This window comes from Ranitomeya variabilis, chromosome 5, assembly GCF_051348905.1.
Source record: "Ranitomeya variabilis isolate aRanVar5 chromosome 5, aRanVar5.hap1, whole genome shotgun sequence".
In the NCBI taxonomy this organism is placed as follows: domain Eukaryota; kingdom Metazoa; phylum Chordata; class Amphibia; order Anura; family Dendrobatidae; genus Ranitomeya; species Ranitomeya variabilis.
The window spans coordinates 376,281,764-376,298,471 of NC_135236.1; positions in this window are offsets into that span (position 1 = coordinate 376,281,764).

A 16,708-nucleotide genomic window follows, 5' to 3' on the forward strand; every position below is an offset into this window, starting at 1 on the left:
GACACTAATAGGATTTTTTTGAATAAATTAGCAGCAGACTACACTACTTGGAAAAAAACAAAACAAAGGACAGTATGAGGCAATGAACCACCCTCCCTGAACTGAATACAACCAGCTATGGATGGCCTATGTGGCTACACTCAGACTAGAGAGTGGGCTGCACTCACACACACACAGGCCTTGCAGATCGCTGTGAAAACAGCGCTACAAGGCAAAAGCAAGGTGAATAGTAGGTGAACACAGCGGTTGCTAAATTAGCCTTTGGAAAGCACAAAGAAGCAAATCGCTATCTCTAAACTGGCCCTCAGTCAGCAAACAGCATCCTGTCACTAACTGAATTCACAGCAGAGTGATCGCAAAATGGCGCCAGCGACTTTTAAACTGCATCATGACATCATTTCAGCAGCCAATCACAGCCATGCCAGTAGTTTCATGCCCTCCATGCTGAACAGGATGTGCCCACACTTGAAATCATTCTCATTGGCTGAATTTCTGCATTTTGAATCTGGGAACTTCCGATTCCGGTATCCGATACGCGGCAAGTATCGGAATCCCGGTATCGGAATTCCGATACCGCAAGTATCGGCCGATACCCGATACTTGCGGTATCGGAATGCTCAACACTACTTACAATAGCAAAGTGACATTAACCCCTTATTACCCATATGCCAATGCTACAGGACAGTGGGAAGAGAGAGGCTAAGTGCCGGAATAGGCACATCTTACAGATTCGCCTTTTCTGGGGTGGCTGGGGGGCAGATGTTTTTAGCCAGGGGGGCCATATCTGTCCTCAGTCACTGGCTTTCCCTCTCTAGCGGAGAAAATTGCGCGGGAGCCCACGCCAGTTTTTTCCGTGAATTAATCCTTTAATTTAACACAGCTCCAAAATTTTACACACACAAACTACTAACATTATTAGTGAGGGATATACTGTATAAAAATATAACGGATATGCAATGGCTAACTGTATGTAAACCATGTCTCATATCCTGTCGGGTTCGGGAATGATGTAGCAAAAGCCAACAAATGAATTACCGGCTTTTCTGCTATCTAGCTCTGTATGAAATATATATATATATATGTATATATATATAAATATTTTTATTTATTTTTCTTTTTCACGAATATTTGAGCCAATGAATCCATTATATGTCCATTTTGCAAGCCAGCGAGAAAATCTCGGCAAACGGATGACACACGGATACTTTTTTGAGATAAAAAATCGCATCCTCGCATTGCACACGGATGACATATGGATCACTGTTTGGGAACATTTCTGTGTATCTCGGCCGTAAAAAACGGAATGTATTTTTATACGCTATGTGTGACGCCGGCCTATAACTTTTTTATTTTTCTGCTGATGGAGCTGTATGGTGGCTTGTTTTTTGTGGGACAAGATGATGCTTTCAGCGGTACCATTTTTATTTACATTCGTCTTTTTGATCGCGTTTTATTGCACTCTTTGTTCGGCGGTATGAGAAAGAATTGTTTTTGCCTTTTTTATTATTTTTTACGGTGTTCACTGAAGAGGTTAACTGGTGGGACAGTTTTATAGAGGGGGTCGTTACAGACACCAAATGTGTGTACTTTAATTGTTTTTTTAATTTACATAAATAAATGTATTTATTGATTTACATAAATAAATGTATTTATTGTTAAAAAATATTTTTCTTTATTTGGGGATTTTTTTTTTTTAAATATATTTTTACACATTATATTTTTTTTAAACTTTATTACATTGTCCCAGTATGGGACATCACTAATAATGTCAGATCGCTGATATGATACTCTGCACTGCAGAGTATCACATCAGCATCTGACAAGCAGGAAAGAAGGCATACCGTCTCCTGCTTTCAACAGGCACTAGCAAGCCACCTTCCCTCCAGGACCCCACGGCCTCTTGGTGCCGGGGGTCTCCATAGAGACCATCGGAACAACGCAATCGCACTGCGTTGTTCTGAGGGAAGTGCGCAGGGAGCCCCCTCCCTGCGTGATGCTTCTCTATGCCGCTGTCACTACTGACAGCGGCATCAGAGGGGTTAAATGGCCACAATTGGTGCTAGAACTCAGTTGTCACATACAGCTGACACCTGCATGTGATCGCGGCGGCAATCGCGGCACCATACTAGTACTGCTGTGGGCACAAATGCACCTCCCGCAGAGCAGTACTAGTAAGTGAAGGGGTTAAAAAGGTCCTTAAGTCTGTTTCAGTAGTCTTCACAAGCATGGGGAAGACTGCTGACCTGACAGATGTCCAGAAGGCAGTCATTGACACACTCCACAAGGAGGGTAAGCCACAAAAGGTCATTGCTAAAGAAGCTGGCTGTTCAGAGTGCTGTATCCAAGCATATTAATGGAAAGTTGAGTGGAAGGAAAAATGTGGTAGAAAAAGGTGCACGAGCAACAGGGATAATCGCAGCCTTGAAAGGATTGTTAAGAAAAGGCCATTCAAAAATTTTGGGGTGATTCACAAGGAGTGGACTGCTGTTGGAGTCATTGCTTCAAGAGCCACCACACACAGATGTATCCAGGACATGGACTACAAGTGTCGCATTCCTTGTGCCAAGCCACTCATGACCAATAGCAACACCAGAAGTGTCTCACCTCGGCCGAGGAGAAAAAGAACTGGACTGTTGCTCAGTTGTCCAAGGTGTTGTTTTCAGATGAAAGTAAATTTTGCATTTCATTTGGAAATCAAGGTCCCAGAGCCTGGAGGAAGAGTGGAGAGGCCACAATCCAAGCTGTGTGAGGTCTAGTGTGAAGTTTCCACAATCAGTGATGGTTTGGGGAGCCATGTCACCTGCTGGTGTAGGTTCACTGTGTTTTATCAAGACCAAAGTCAGTGCAACCATCTACCAGGAAATTTTAGAGCACTTCATGCTTCCCTCTGCTGACAAGCTTTTTGGAGATGGTAATTTCATTCTCCAGCAGAACTTGGCACCTGTCCACACTGCTAAAAGTACCAATACCTGGTTTAAAAACAACAGTATCACTGGGCTTGATTGGCCAGCAAACTCGCCTGACCTTAGCCCCATAGAGAATCTATGGAATATTGTCAAGAGGAAGATGAGAGACTTTGATCCAACAATGCAGACGAGCTGAAGGCTGCTATCAAAGCAAACAACCTGGGCTTCCATAACACCTCAGCAGTGCCACAGGCTGATCGCCTCCATGCCATGCCGCATTGATGCAGTAATTGATGCAAAAAGAGCCGCAAGCAAGTATTGAGTGCATTTACTGAGCATACATTTCAGTAGGCCAACATTTCGGATTTTAAAATAATTTTTCAAGCTGGTGTTATAAAGTATTCTAATTTATTGACATAATGACTTTTGGGTTTTCATTGGCTGAAAGCCATAATCATCAACAATAACAGAAATAAACACTTGAAATAGATCACTCTGTTTGTAATGACTCTATATAATATAGGAGTTTCACTTTTTGTATTGAAGAACTGAAAAAAATAACTTTTTGATAATATTCTAATTTTGGGAGAAGCACCTGTATGTGCTCTTCCTCATCTATACCTCACTGGTGGCCACACTAAAGCCTCAGACTAGTGATTTTTATTTGCACATAAAAAAACAACTAATTTTTAGTAATATTTCAGCAGTATTTGGACAGTTTTTACCATCAGTATTTAATCAGTGATTTGTGCCTGTCATAGAGGAAAATTAAAATCTATAAAGGCATCTCCAGAGAGAGGGGACATATCACCCTCACATTGAACATATGAGATTAGTTATAACTGAGGAAGAGCTGACATTTCAACCTCCATTGAAGTAAGGCTGCCGTCACACTAGCAGTATTTGGTCAGTATTTTACATCAGTATGTGTAAGCCAAAACCAGGAGTGGAACAATCAGAGGAAAAGTATAATAGAAACATATGCTCCACTTCTGTATTTCTCACCCACTGCTGGTTTTGGCTTAGGCCGGTTTCACACGTCAGTGGCTCCGGTACGTGAGGTGACAGTTTCCTCCCGTACCGGAGACACTGACACACGTAGACCCATAAAAATCAATGCATCTGTTCAGATGTCATTGATTTTGTGCGGACCGTGTGCGGACCGTGTCTCCGTGTGCCAAACACGGAGACATGTCAGTGTTCGTGGGAGCGCACGGATTACACGGACCCAATAGAGTCAATGGGTCCGTGTAAAACACGCACCTCACACGGACATTCTCCGTCTGGGGTCCGTGTGGCGTGCCGGAGACAGCGCTACAGTAAGCGCTGTCCCCCCCCACATGGTGCTGAAGCCGCCATTCATATGTTCCCTGTAGCACCGTTTGCTACAGAGAAAATATGAATGATAGTGTTTAAACTAAAGATCCATGTGTCCGCCGCCCCCCCACCCCCTGTGCGCCCCCCCCGCTGGTCAGAAAATACTCACCCGGATCCCCCGTCGGCAGTCGCTCCTTCCTGGTCTGGCCGCGGCTTCTCTACTGTATGCGGCCGATTACACTCATGAATATGTGGCTCCACCTCCAATAGGGGCGGAGCCGCCTATTCATGAGTGTAAATGAGCGGCCCCACGTGACCGCATACAGTAGGAGGCGCGGCCAGACCAGGAAGGAGCGACTGCCGACGGGGGATCCGGGTGAGTATTTTCTGACCAGCGGGGGGGGGCGCACAGGGGGTGGGGGGGCGGCGGACACATGGATCTTTATTTTAAACACTATTCTTCATATTTTCCCTGCAGCAAACGTTGCTGCAGGGATGATATGAATCGCAGCTTCAGCACCATGCAGAGTGGGTACCACACGCTCCGTGTGGTACCCACTCGCCATACGGGCGGCACACGTGTCCCGCTCGTATGGCCTCCGTGAGTTCCCAGGCACACGGACACGGATAACTCCGGTACCGATTTATTCCGGTACCGGAATTATCTGGACGTGTGGGTCAGCCCTTACAGATACTGAGGTAAAAAACTGACCAAATACTGCTAGTGTGACGGCAGCCTAAGAACTTCATGCAGTAACCAGGTAATTACAACAGGAGATCTACTGTGTGAACCAGCCACCAAGACTCGGATTCATTTATTCAGAGGTGGAAGAGAACACATCCAAGGCAAAAGCTTCATTTGTTCAAATAACGGGTCCCAGACACTTTGGAGCCAGTGATGAATTTTGGGGTTGAATAGGTCCAAATTTATTGTAGATATATTCTCAGCATTACAGAGAAGGAACGAATATAAAGCATTCACTCACATCAACGTAAGGCCATGCTAACCCCTCCAACTTAAAGGGAACCTGTCCCCCCCCCTTCAGGCGTTTGTAACTAAAAGAGCCACCTTGAGCAGCACAAATGCTGAATTCTGACAAGGTGGCTCTTTTAGTTATGATGCCTGCACACGCTGAAATAATCACTTATAAAATGTGCCCCCTCATACCGTGAACCCGTCCCAGGGGCGGGACTCTCCTTCCTAATCAGACACAGCACAGCCGTCACTCCGAGCCTGTGCGCGCCAGACGCCGCCTCCTCTTGCTTCATTACCATCAGTAGCGTAGCTACTGGGGGGGGCAGACGGGGCCGTCGCCCCGGGCCCTGTCACATGAAGGGGCCCACCGGGAGCCAGGGCCACTTCTGTGAGGAGGCAGAACGCAGCATAGGAGCAGAGCAGTATAATGTCTGCTCCCGTCTGAAGGAGACTCTGCACGCTGCTAGCACAGTGGCCGGCTGCAGTCTCCCCCCTGCAGTGAATGGTTTCGCCCCTCTGACCTGATCATGAAGCTTTTCCCGGTTGCAGTTTTCTTCACTCTGTGCACGCTGGGATTGGCTCGGGCACGCTGGGTCCTAGTGCCCACATCTTACATTTCAACACTTCCTGGTCCTGCCTGCAGTGCAAACTTCATCAGTAAGTGCTGGGGATGGAACTTATTAGGTTTATTAAATTCAGGTATGTCAGTGTTAGACCATTGGGGTATTATGGGGGCTGAAAGTGAGTGAGGGGGGACAGGGTACCGGGGGTGAATGTGAGACCATGGGGGTGTTGTGAGGGCAGAAGGTGGGTGAGGTGGGACAGGGCACTGAGGGGTGGATGTGAGATGATGGGGGCATTGGGGCTGAAGTGGGGGAGGGGGGACAGGTCACTGGGGGCTGAATATTATAATGTTTTGTTCTGATATTATATGTACTCCATCACAGGTAATATTTGCTGTCTGGGGAGGCTAGAGATGGGGGGGTAGGGGGCTTTTGATACGTACCACCTGGGTCTTTTATGAGTATTAGTAGAAGGAGCCCCCATACAGTAACCAAGAGCTGCATCACATTTACAGCACCACTCCGGCATTATTTTTTATTTCACTGCTGGAGCGGTGCTGAAAATCCACGTCCCCTGCCCCCTGTCTGATACTCACCTTCTGGCATCTTCATCTGTTTTTGTCTCCGCTCGGCTCCGTCTCCTGCAGTTTGTGACCTGTCCGAGGCTCCAGTGTTTCATGGAGCAGCGCAGAGGTCACTGATCAATGTAAGTCTATGGGAGCCTTGATCTGGCCTGTTTCTCACTCTCAGGCTATGTGCACATGGTGCAGATTCACAGCAGTTTTCCATCTGGTGTACAGTACCATGTAAACCTATGGAAAACCAAATCCGCAGTGCACATGGTGCGGAAAATACCGCGCGGAAACGCTGGGTTGTATTTTCTGCAGCATGTCAATTCTTTTTGCGGATTCCGCAGCATTTTACACCTGCTCCTGTATAGGATTCCGCAGGTGCTAAAACGTAGGTGAAATCTGCACAAAAAACACAGGAAATCCGCGGTAAATCTGCACACGAAACCGCAACAAGTGCACATAGCCTCATAGTCTTACATTGAGCGCTTGTGACATAGCTTCTAACTTCTGGCCAGTCAGAAGCTGCGCTCACAAGTTTGAGCAGCGGCCCTGCAGCAGTGCCACAAAATAGTGAATACGCCGGAGGATGAGTAAATGACCGGGGCATCCAAATCATGACAGGGAGCTGTGAGTCCATCATACTGTGTATAAGGGAGCTGTGAGTCCATCATATTGTGTATAAGGAAGCTGTGCACACATCATACTGTGTATATGGGAGCTGCGGGTCCATCATACTGTGTATAAGGGAGCTGCAGGCCAATCTTACTATGTATAAGGGAGCTGCGGGCCAATCATACTGTGTATGAGAGCTGCGGGTCCATCATACCGTGTATAAGGGAGCTGCGGGTCCATCATACTGTGTATATGGGAGCTGCTGGTCCATCATACTGTGTGTAAGGGAGCTGCGAGCCCATCATACTGTGTATAAGGGAGCTGCAGGCCCATCATACTGTGTATAAGGGAGCTGCGGGCCCATCATACTGTGCATAAGGGAGCTGTGGGCCCATCATACTGTGTATAAGGGAGCTGCGGGCCTATCATACTGCGTATAAGGGAGCTGTGGGCTCATCATACTGTGTATAAGGGAGCTGTGGGCCCATCATACTGTGTATAAGTGAGCTGTGGGCCCATCATACTGTGTATAAGGAAGCTGCGGGCCCATCATGCTGTGTATAAAGGAGCTGTGGGCCCATCATACTGTGTATAAAGGAGCTGTGGGCCCATCATACTGTGTACAGGGGAATGGTGAGGGACATCATACTGTTTGACGGGAGCTGCTGTCCCATCATACTGTGTATAGGGAACTGTGAATGCATATTGTGCATATGGGAGCTGTTGGCCCATTACACTGTATATAGGGGAGCTCTGGGGGGCATTATACTTTCTATAGTGGAGTTCTGTCAGCATTATACTGTGTATAGGGGAGCATTGGGCTCATACTATCTATAGGGGAGCAGTGGTATACTGTGTAGAGGGGAGCAGTGGGAACACCATACGGTGTACAGGGGAGTTATAGAATCATCATACTGTGTATAGGGGAGCTGTGGGAGCCATAGACTGTGTATAGGGAAGCTATAAGTTCACGACACTGTGTATAATGGAGCAGTACATGGGGGAACTTAGGGGACATTATTATTGTGCATATGGTCCAATATGGCGGTAAAGTCAATGTTCGTTTTTGTATATAGATTTATTTTCAATAACAGTAAGGTCACATTATGAGGTTCCCCTATATTCACAATAAGTGTGCAACGGTAGCTGTAATCAGGGTTAGCTGGTTAGGGGCCCACTCAGATGTTTCGCCCCCCCTAAGCTGAAACCCTAGCTACGCCTCTGATTAGCATCCCCGGTGCCTGCACTGTAAGTACAAAGGGAAGCGCAACTGCGCATGCCCGAAAAAAAACTTAATGCGCAGGCGCCGGGGACGATAATGCAGCAAGTGGAGGCGGCGTCTGGCGCGCACAGGCTCGGAGTGACGGCTGTGCTGCGTCTGATTAGGAAGGAGAGTCCCGCCCCTGGGACGGTTTCACGGTATGAGGGGGCACATTTTATAAGTGATTATTTCAGCGTGTGCAGGCATCATAACTAAAAGAGCCACCTTGTCAGAATGCAGCATTTGTGCTGCTCAAGGTGGCTCTTTTAGTTACAAACGCCTGAGGGGGGGACAGGTTCCCTTTAATATCGGTCTCATGAATGGTGCTTTCCAGGCCATGTTTCATCCCTCAGTAGAAACCACCTCAGGAAATGCTCCTATTTTGGGACACAGGGATCTAGCCAGCTTCAGAGCATACCTTACAAGTGCGTGCTCCGTGACTAGGAAACCCGCTCTCGCTCATATACTGCAGAGGTGGGCGGTTACCTTGGCAATGTGCCTTAAACTATAGGTTTGTAAATACCACCTTTTTTTTTCCAGGCTTTGAATAAGGGTATGTTTCCACGTTCAGGAAACGCTGCGTGTTTGACGCTGCGTAGAGCCGCAGCATCAAACATGCAGGTCCAGATGTTACAGCATAGTGGAGGGGATTTCATGAAATTCTATCTCCACTATGCATTAAAAGACGCATGTGGCAGACCCGCGGAAACGGACATGCGGCGCATCTTTTAAAAACGCAGCATATCCTTACATTGCTGAAACAGCGCAAGGACAACGCAGGTGACCTCCCAGTGACCTCAGGTGAAGATTTGGTCAGGATTTTACCTGCATAAAATCCTGACCAAATCCTGATGCAATCTTGAACGTGGACACATACCTCGAGGTGGGATGGGCCCGTATGACCACAGACGGGATAGTACGTCATATGCGATCGGCCGCGCTCACGGGGGGAGCACGGCCGGGTGTCAGCTGACTATGCAGCTGACATCCGGAACTATGTGCCAGGAGCAGTCACGGACCGCCCCCGGCACATTAACCCCCGGCTCACTGCGATCAAACATCATCGCAGAGTTCCAGCGGTACAGGGAAGCATCGCGCAGGGAGGGAGCTTCCCTGAGACCCCCGGAGCAATGCGATGTGATCGCGTTGCTCCAAGGGTCTCTTACCTCCTCCTCCCTGCAGCAGGCCTGGATCCAAAATGGCCGCGGGGCTGCATCCGGGTCCTGCAGGGAGGTGGCTTCACAGCGCCTGCTCAGAGCAGGCGCCGAGAAGCCTCCAGGAGTGCACGTCAGATCGCTGATCTGACACAGTGCACAGCAAAGTGTCAGATCAGCGATCTTACACTATAACATGATGTCCCCCCCTGGGGCAATGTTATAGTGTAAAAAAAAAATATTCACATGTGTAAAAAAAAATGTAAAAAAAAAAATCTATATATTGTTCCTATAAATACATTTCTTTATCTAAATAAAAAAAACAATAAAAGTACACATATTTAGTATCGCCGCGTCAGTAACGACCCGACCTATAAAACTGTCTCACTAGTTAACCCCTTCAGTGAACACCGTAAAAAAAAAAAAGAGGCAAAAAACAACGCTTTATTATCATACCGCCAAACAAAAAGTGGAATAACACGCGATCAAAAAGACGGATATAAATAACCATGGTACCGCTGAAAACGTCATCTTGTCCCGCAAAAAACGAGCCGCCATACAGCGTCATCAAAGAAAAATTTAAAAAGTTATAGTCCTCAGAATAAAGCGATAAAAATAATTATTTTTTCTATAAAATAGTTTTTATCGTATAAAAGCGCCAAAACATAAAAAAAAGTAAATGAGGTATCGCTGTAATCGAACTGACCCGAAGAATAAAACTGCTTTATCCATTTTACGAAATGTGGAATGGTATAAACGCGCCCCCAAAAGAAATTCATGAATAGCTGGTTTTTGGTCACTCTGCCTCACAAAAATCGGAATAAAAAGCGATAAAAAAAGTCACGTGCACGAAAATGTTACCAATATAAACGTCAACTCGTCACGCAAAAAAGAAGACCTCACATGACTCTGTGGACCAAAATATGGAAAAATTATAGCTCTCAAAATGTGGTAACACAAAATATATTTTTTGCAATAAAAAGCGTCTTTCAGTGTGTGACGGCTGCCAATCATAAAAATCCGCTAAAAAACTCACTATAAAAGTAAATCAAACCCCCTTCATCACCCCCTTAGTTAGGGAAAAATTAAAAAAATGTATTTATTTCCATTTTCCTATTAGGGTTAGGGCTAGGGTTAGGTTTAGGGCTAGGGTTAGGGTTGGGGCTAGGGTTAAGGCTACAGTTAGGGTTGGGGCTAAAGTTAGGGTTTGGATTACATTTATGGTTAGGAATAGGGTTGGGATTAGGGTTAGCGGTGTGTCAGGGTTTGGGGTGTGGTTAGGGTTACCGTTGGGATTAGGGTTTCAGTTATAATTGGGGGTTTCCACTGTTTAGGCACATCAGGGGCTCTCCAAACGCGACATGGCATCCGATCTCAATTCCAGCCAATTCTGCGTTGAAAAAGTAAAACAGTGCTCCTTCCCTTTCGAGCTCTCCCGTGCGCCCAAACAGGGGTTTACCCCAACATACGGGGTATCAGCGTACTCAGGACAAATTGGACAACACCTTTTGGGGTCCAATTTCTCCTGTTACGCTTGGGAAAATACAAAACTGGGAAAAAAATCACAGAGAAAAAAGCAGAGATGATTACCTGCTGAAGCCTCCAAATAAATGCACTAGCAGGGAGCATCGGACCGGATTAATGATGGCAAAAACACAGGTGCAAAAAATACCGATGAAACAACCACTTTCAATCCAGTTTTGGCTGTTTGGCATTAGTGCACAAAAAGATAAGAGATAATAGTCTGTATGTGGCATTGTTCACACAGGCAATGCAGAGCATCTGGTTTACAGCCTATTACTAACGCACATACAGGCGGGCCGCCCAGTGCTACAAAATGCATGCTGTGTGAATAGAGGCCTACAGTTTACAGAGCCATCTTGGTCCGACTGCGCCCTGCAAGATAAAGTGCAAAAAAACCCACATATCAATGTATGTAAGGTATTAGTTTATATTGGGGCCTCAATACGTAAGCTGGCAACCCGCGTCAAGGGTCCTTACATTTTGCCAGTCCTAACGCTAAACATTGAGTACAAAAATACAAAAGTGGGGGCTAAAAAATTTTGTGGAAAAAAAAAGGATTTTTTATTTTCATGGTTCTGCGTTATAAACTGTAGTGAAACACTTGGGGGTTCAAAGTTCTCACAACACATCTAGATAAGTTCCTTGGGGGGTCTAGTTTCCAATATGGGGTCACTTGTGGGGGTTTCTACTGTTTAGGTACATTAGGGGCTCTGCAAACGCAATGTGACGCCTGCAGACCAATCCATCTAAGTCTGCATTCCAAATGACGCTCCTTCCCTTCCGAGCTCTGCCATGCGCTCAAACGGTGGTTCCCCCCCACATATGGGGTATCAGCGTACTCAGGACAAATTGGACAACAACTTTTGGGGTCCAATTTCAACTGTTACCCTTGGAAAAATACAAAACTGGGGGCTAAAAAATAATTTTTTATTTTCACGGCTCTGCGTTATAAACTGTAGTGAAACACTTGGGGGTTCAAAGCTCTCACAACACATCTAGATGAGTTCCTTAGGGGGTCTACTTTCCAAAATGGTGTCACTTGTGGGGGGTTTCATTGTTTAGGCACATCAGTGGCTCTCCAAACACAACATGGCGTCCCATCTCAATTCCTGTCAATTTTGCATTGAAAAGTCAAACGGCGCTCCTTCCCTTCCGAGCTCTCCCATGCGCCCAAACAGTGGTTTACCCCCACATATGGGGTATCAGCGTACTCAGGACAAATTGGACAACAACTTTTGGGGTCCAATTTCTTCTCTTACCCTTGGGAAAATAAAAAATTGGGGGCGAAAAGATCATTTTTGTGAAAAAATATGATTTTTTATTTTTACGGCTTTGCATTATAAACTTCTGTGTATCACTTAATGGGTCAAAGTGCTCACCACACATCTAGATAAGTTCCTTAGGTGGTCTACTTTCCAAATTGGTGTCACTTGGGGAGGTTTCAATGTTTAGGCACATCGGGGGCTCTCCAAACGCAACATGGCGTCCCATCTCAATTCCAGTCAATTTTGCATTGAAAAGTCAAATGGCGCTCCTTTGCTTCTGAGCTCTGCCATGCGCCCAAACAGTGGTTTACCCCCACATATGGGGTATCGGCGTACTCAGGACAAATTGTACAACAACTTTTGTGGTCCATTTTCTCCTGTTACCCTTGGTAAAATAAAACAAATTGGAGCTGAAGTAAATTTTTTGTGAAAAAAAGTTAAATGTTCATTTTTATTTAAACATTCCAAAAACTCCTGAAGGGTTAATAAACTTCTTGAATGTGGTTTTGAGCACCTTGAGGGGTGCAGTTTTTAGAATGGTGTCACACTTGGTTAATTTCTATCATATAGACCCCTCAAAATGACTTCAAATGAGATGTGGTCCCTAAAAAAAAATGGTGTTGTAAAAATGAGAAATTGCTGGTCAACTTTTAACCCTTATAACTCCCTAACAAAAAATTTTGGTTCCAAAATTGTGCTGATGTAAAGTAGACATGTGGGAAATGTTACTTATTAAGTATTTTGTGTGACATATCTCTGTGATTTAATTGCATAAAAATTCAAAGTTGGAAAATTGTGAAATTTTCAAAATTTTCGCCAAATTTCCATTTTTTTCACAAATAAACGCAGGTAATATCAAAGAAATTTTACCACTATCATGAAGTATAATATGTAACGAGAAAACAATGTCAGAATCATCAGGATCCGTTGAAGCGTTCCAGAGTTATAGCCTCATAAAGGGAGAGTGGTCAGAATTGTAAAAATTGGCCCTGTCATTAACGTGCAAACCACCCATGGGGGTAAAAGGGTAAGGCTCCTTTTTTGTTTCATGCACAATCCGGCACTTTTTGTAAAAAACGGATCCGTTTTTTTCCCATAGAGTTGTATTAGCGCCGGATTGTGCCTGATGGCCAGACATCCATCCGTCCGTCTCTCTCTCTTTCTCCCAGGTAGTCAAAAAAAAATTCATGCGCATTGAAGATGACCGGATCCAGCTAAAAAACGGATCTGGCACATCAGTTTTTCGCAAAAAAAGACGGATCCGTTTTTTTTTACACATTAGCCGGATTTAGGCTGGTTTCACATTTGCGGTTGTGTCCGCAGCGTTTGTACCGCATATATCCGCATGCGTTGTGTATTCCTATATTTAACATCAGGGACGCATGCGTTTTTGTTTGGTCGTGCTTTGCCGCGTTTGACGACGCATGCGTCGTTTCATCGTTTGTGGCTTGGCGCGGAAATGCAACATGTAGTAATTTTTAGAGGCGTCAATTTGCCACCTGGAAACGCATGCTGTCGATTGTGCAAGGATTGCGACAAAAAACCGCATTGCTGTCTATGTGAACGCACGCGTTTACAAGCACATGCGTTTGGTTGCGTTCATGAACGCATGCGTTTCACAATAGAAAAACATGTCTAGACTCTGATAAGCCACCCCCCACCAACAAGGTGATAAAGGGAGGGTGTGGACGGTTGCAGGTCACTTCTCAGCAGACAGCCAAGCAGAGCAGACGGACCACAGCGGACAGCCAAGCAGAGCATACAGACAACAGCACCTTTGAGAAAACAAGCCTCTGAACAATGTGAGTATATCCTATCCAATGCCTTTATTTTCTAATTTCTTTCTCTACATGTCCTAATTTCTTGCATTTGTTTTTTTCTACATGCATCAGAATGTCTTCTTGTTCTTGTTCTGGTGAGGAGTTTCGTCCTGGGCCGTCGGAAGTGGAGCATGTCAGTGAGGTGAGTACTTGCCTCGTCAGATTGGTAAGTATTCACAGTCACATCGACACGTGACCATTTTCTTTTTTTTAGAGCTCTTCTTCTACTGCGGCAGAGACAGGGCAGGAGCAGCGGAGTCAAGATCCGGTGGAAAGATGGCAGCGGGTACGTATACAAGGCTGTTTACTGTATCCTCAGTGTAATATTCTTGAATCTTCCTTTCTTTCCATTCGTCTTCCTTTACTTTTTTCTTCTGGAATCCTTTTGTATGTTGACTTTCCTATTCATGCCATTTCTCAGCATCTTTTTTCTATCTTTTCCTTATGTCAATTGAACAAACTTTAATGACTTTATTTAATTTTTAGGTTTCACATCGGGAGGATGATCTTATTGAGAATGACCTCATCTCCCTGGTTCAGGAGCGAGTCCTGTTGTGGGACACCCGGGATCCACTGCACTCAAACAACGTCATGATCCGGCGCTTATGGAATGAGGTGGCCAAAGAGATGTGGGATGGCTGGGACAACACCCCGACACGGGTCCGAAGTGCATTTGGTAAGTATTGCACTGCAGTGTAAAGCAGCAGAGACCTTGGCCGTGCTCACTCGACTGTGTGTGATGAAAGAAACTCTCAGGAGTTTCTGTCATCACACACAGTTGTGTGAGCACGGCCAAAAGTCCTTTTTCTGACCACAATTTTTTTTTTTTTAACAGTGGCCAAAGTCAAAACATGTTGGCGTTCGATGAAGGACCACTTCAACAAGGACCTGCGTCAAGAGAGCCGTGTTCCCAGTGGTTCAGGAGCAAGGATCAGAAAGTACAAATACCATCGAGTTCTGGCATTTTTAAGACCGGTCCTTGCCCAGAGAACGTAAGTATTTATCACGTGCATTAGGTTGTATTGTATTGTCATAATCTGTATTTTTATATTCCACAGGATTTTGGAATTTGTGCGGGTTGGCATTAAGCTCGCCATACAGCGTGTGATAGGCTCCTCGGCTCTCACGTAGTTCGATAATGGGGTGCCTCCAAAAACGCCTACGTTGTCTCCTTCTCCATCTTTCGCGATTTCTGTCTTGCTCCCAAGCAAAAGCACAGGCAAGAAACAGCTTGATGCTTAAATCCAGGTTGAAATAAAAGCTCTCCATGTGAAGATCCATCAGGATACAGTAGCAAACTGTTAAGATTTCAGTAGCCCTAGGGTCTATATATAGAGATCCCATAATACACACCCTCTGTAGTCCCATTGGCGGTGTCTGGTTATCTTGATTTTCCTCTTGTGGAATTTCTCATCATGCGCACCAAAAACGCAAACGCAGAAAAAAACGCATATAAACGCGTACAAACGCAGCATTTTTTTAACTGCATGTGATACCGCATGCGTCTAAAAAACGCCGCGTTTGTACGCGTTTATATGCGTTTTTTCCACCACTTGCGGATGCGTTTTAAACGCTGCGGATTTAAACGCTAATGTGAAACTAGCCTTAGCCTGACACAAAAAACCTGATGTGTGAAAGCAGCCTTAGCCGGATTTAGCCTGACACAAAAAAACCTGATGTGGGAAAGTAGCCTTAAGCGGTAAATTGCAAAGTTTCTGGTTTCCAAGCAGTGTGCACTGCTACAGTCATGAAGATGGAAAAAAATATTCCTTGCCTCTCACTGGCCACTATTAACTGGGGCCCCGAGTGGCCTGGCTGCCGTGCCCACCCCAGGACGCTGGTACCATGGGCCAGAGACAGACTGGCCTGGCATTACTACCACATACCTCCCAACCGTCCCGGATCCCGCGGGACTGTCCTGATTTTGACAGTCAGCCCCGGGATCCCGGGCGGGACATTGGTTGTCCCGCACTACGTGCCTAGGGCGGGGACAATACAGGGGGTGGCACCTGAGTAACTTAGGTTTGTGGCTGTTTTTTTTTTTTTTTTTTAATAAAAGCTGGGTCTCCTCCCGACCGACCCCGCCCCCCTGTGCGGCGCTGCCACGCTGAGGGAGAGAGCCAGCAGCAATCAAAATGAAAGGTCAGCGACTCACTACCTCCTGTGTGTGCACGGAGCTCCGGCTTCTCCTGCTCTTATCTGCTATCCCGGCAGAGAAGGAGAGACGGGGGAGGTGCCGGGACAATGCAGAGCAGCCTGGTAGCAGGAGAAACTGAAGAGCTGCACATGGACATCAGCCGCCCCTGCACCACAGAGGAGATTGTGTGTGTGATGTGTGTTATGCTGCATGTGTGTGTGTGTGTGAGATGCTTCATGTGTGTCATGTGTGTATGAGGTATCTGGTGTGTATGTAATGGCTGTGTGTGTGATGGCTGCGTGTGTGTGTGTGATGGCTGCATGTGTGTGTGTGATGGCTGCGTGTGTGTGTGATGGCTGCGTGTGTGTGTGTGATGGATGCGTGTGTGTGTGTGAGTGATGGCTGCATGTGTGTGTGTGATGGCTGGGTGTGTGTGTGTGATGGCTGTGTGTGTGTGTGTGTGTGTGATGGCTATGTGTGTGTGTGATGGCTGCGTGTGTGATGCATTTGTGTCAAAGCTGCATGTGTTTGTGAGCTGCGTGTGTGATACTGCGTGTGTGTGTGTGATGCTGCGTGTGTGTGTGTGATGCTGCGTGTGTGA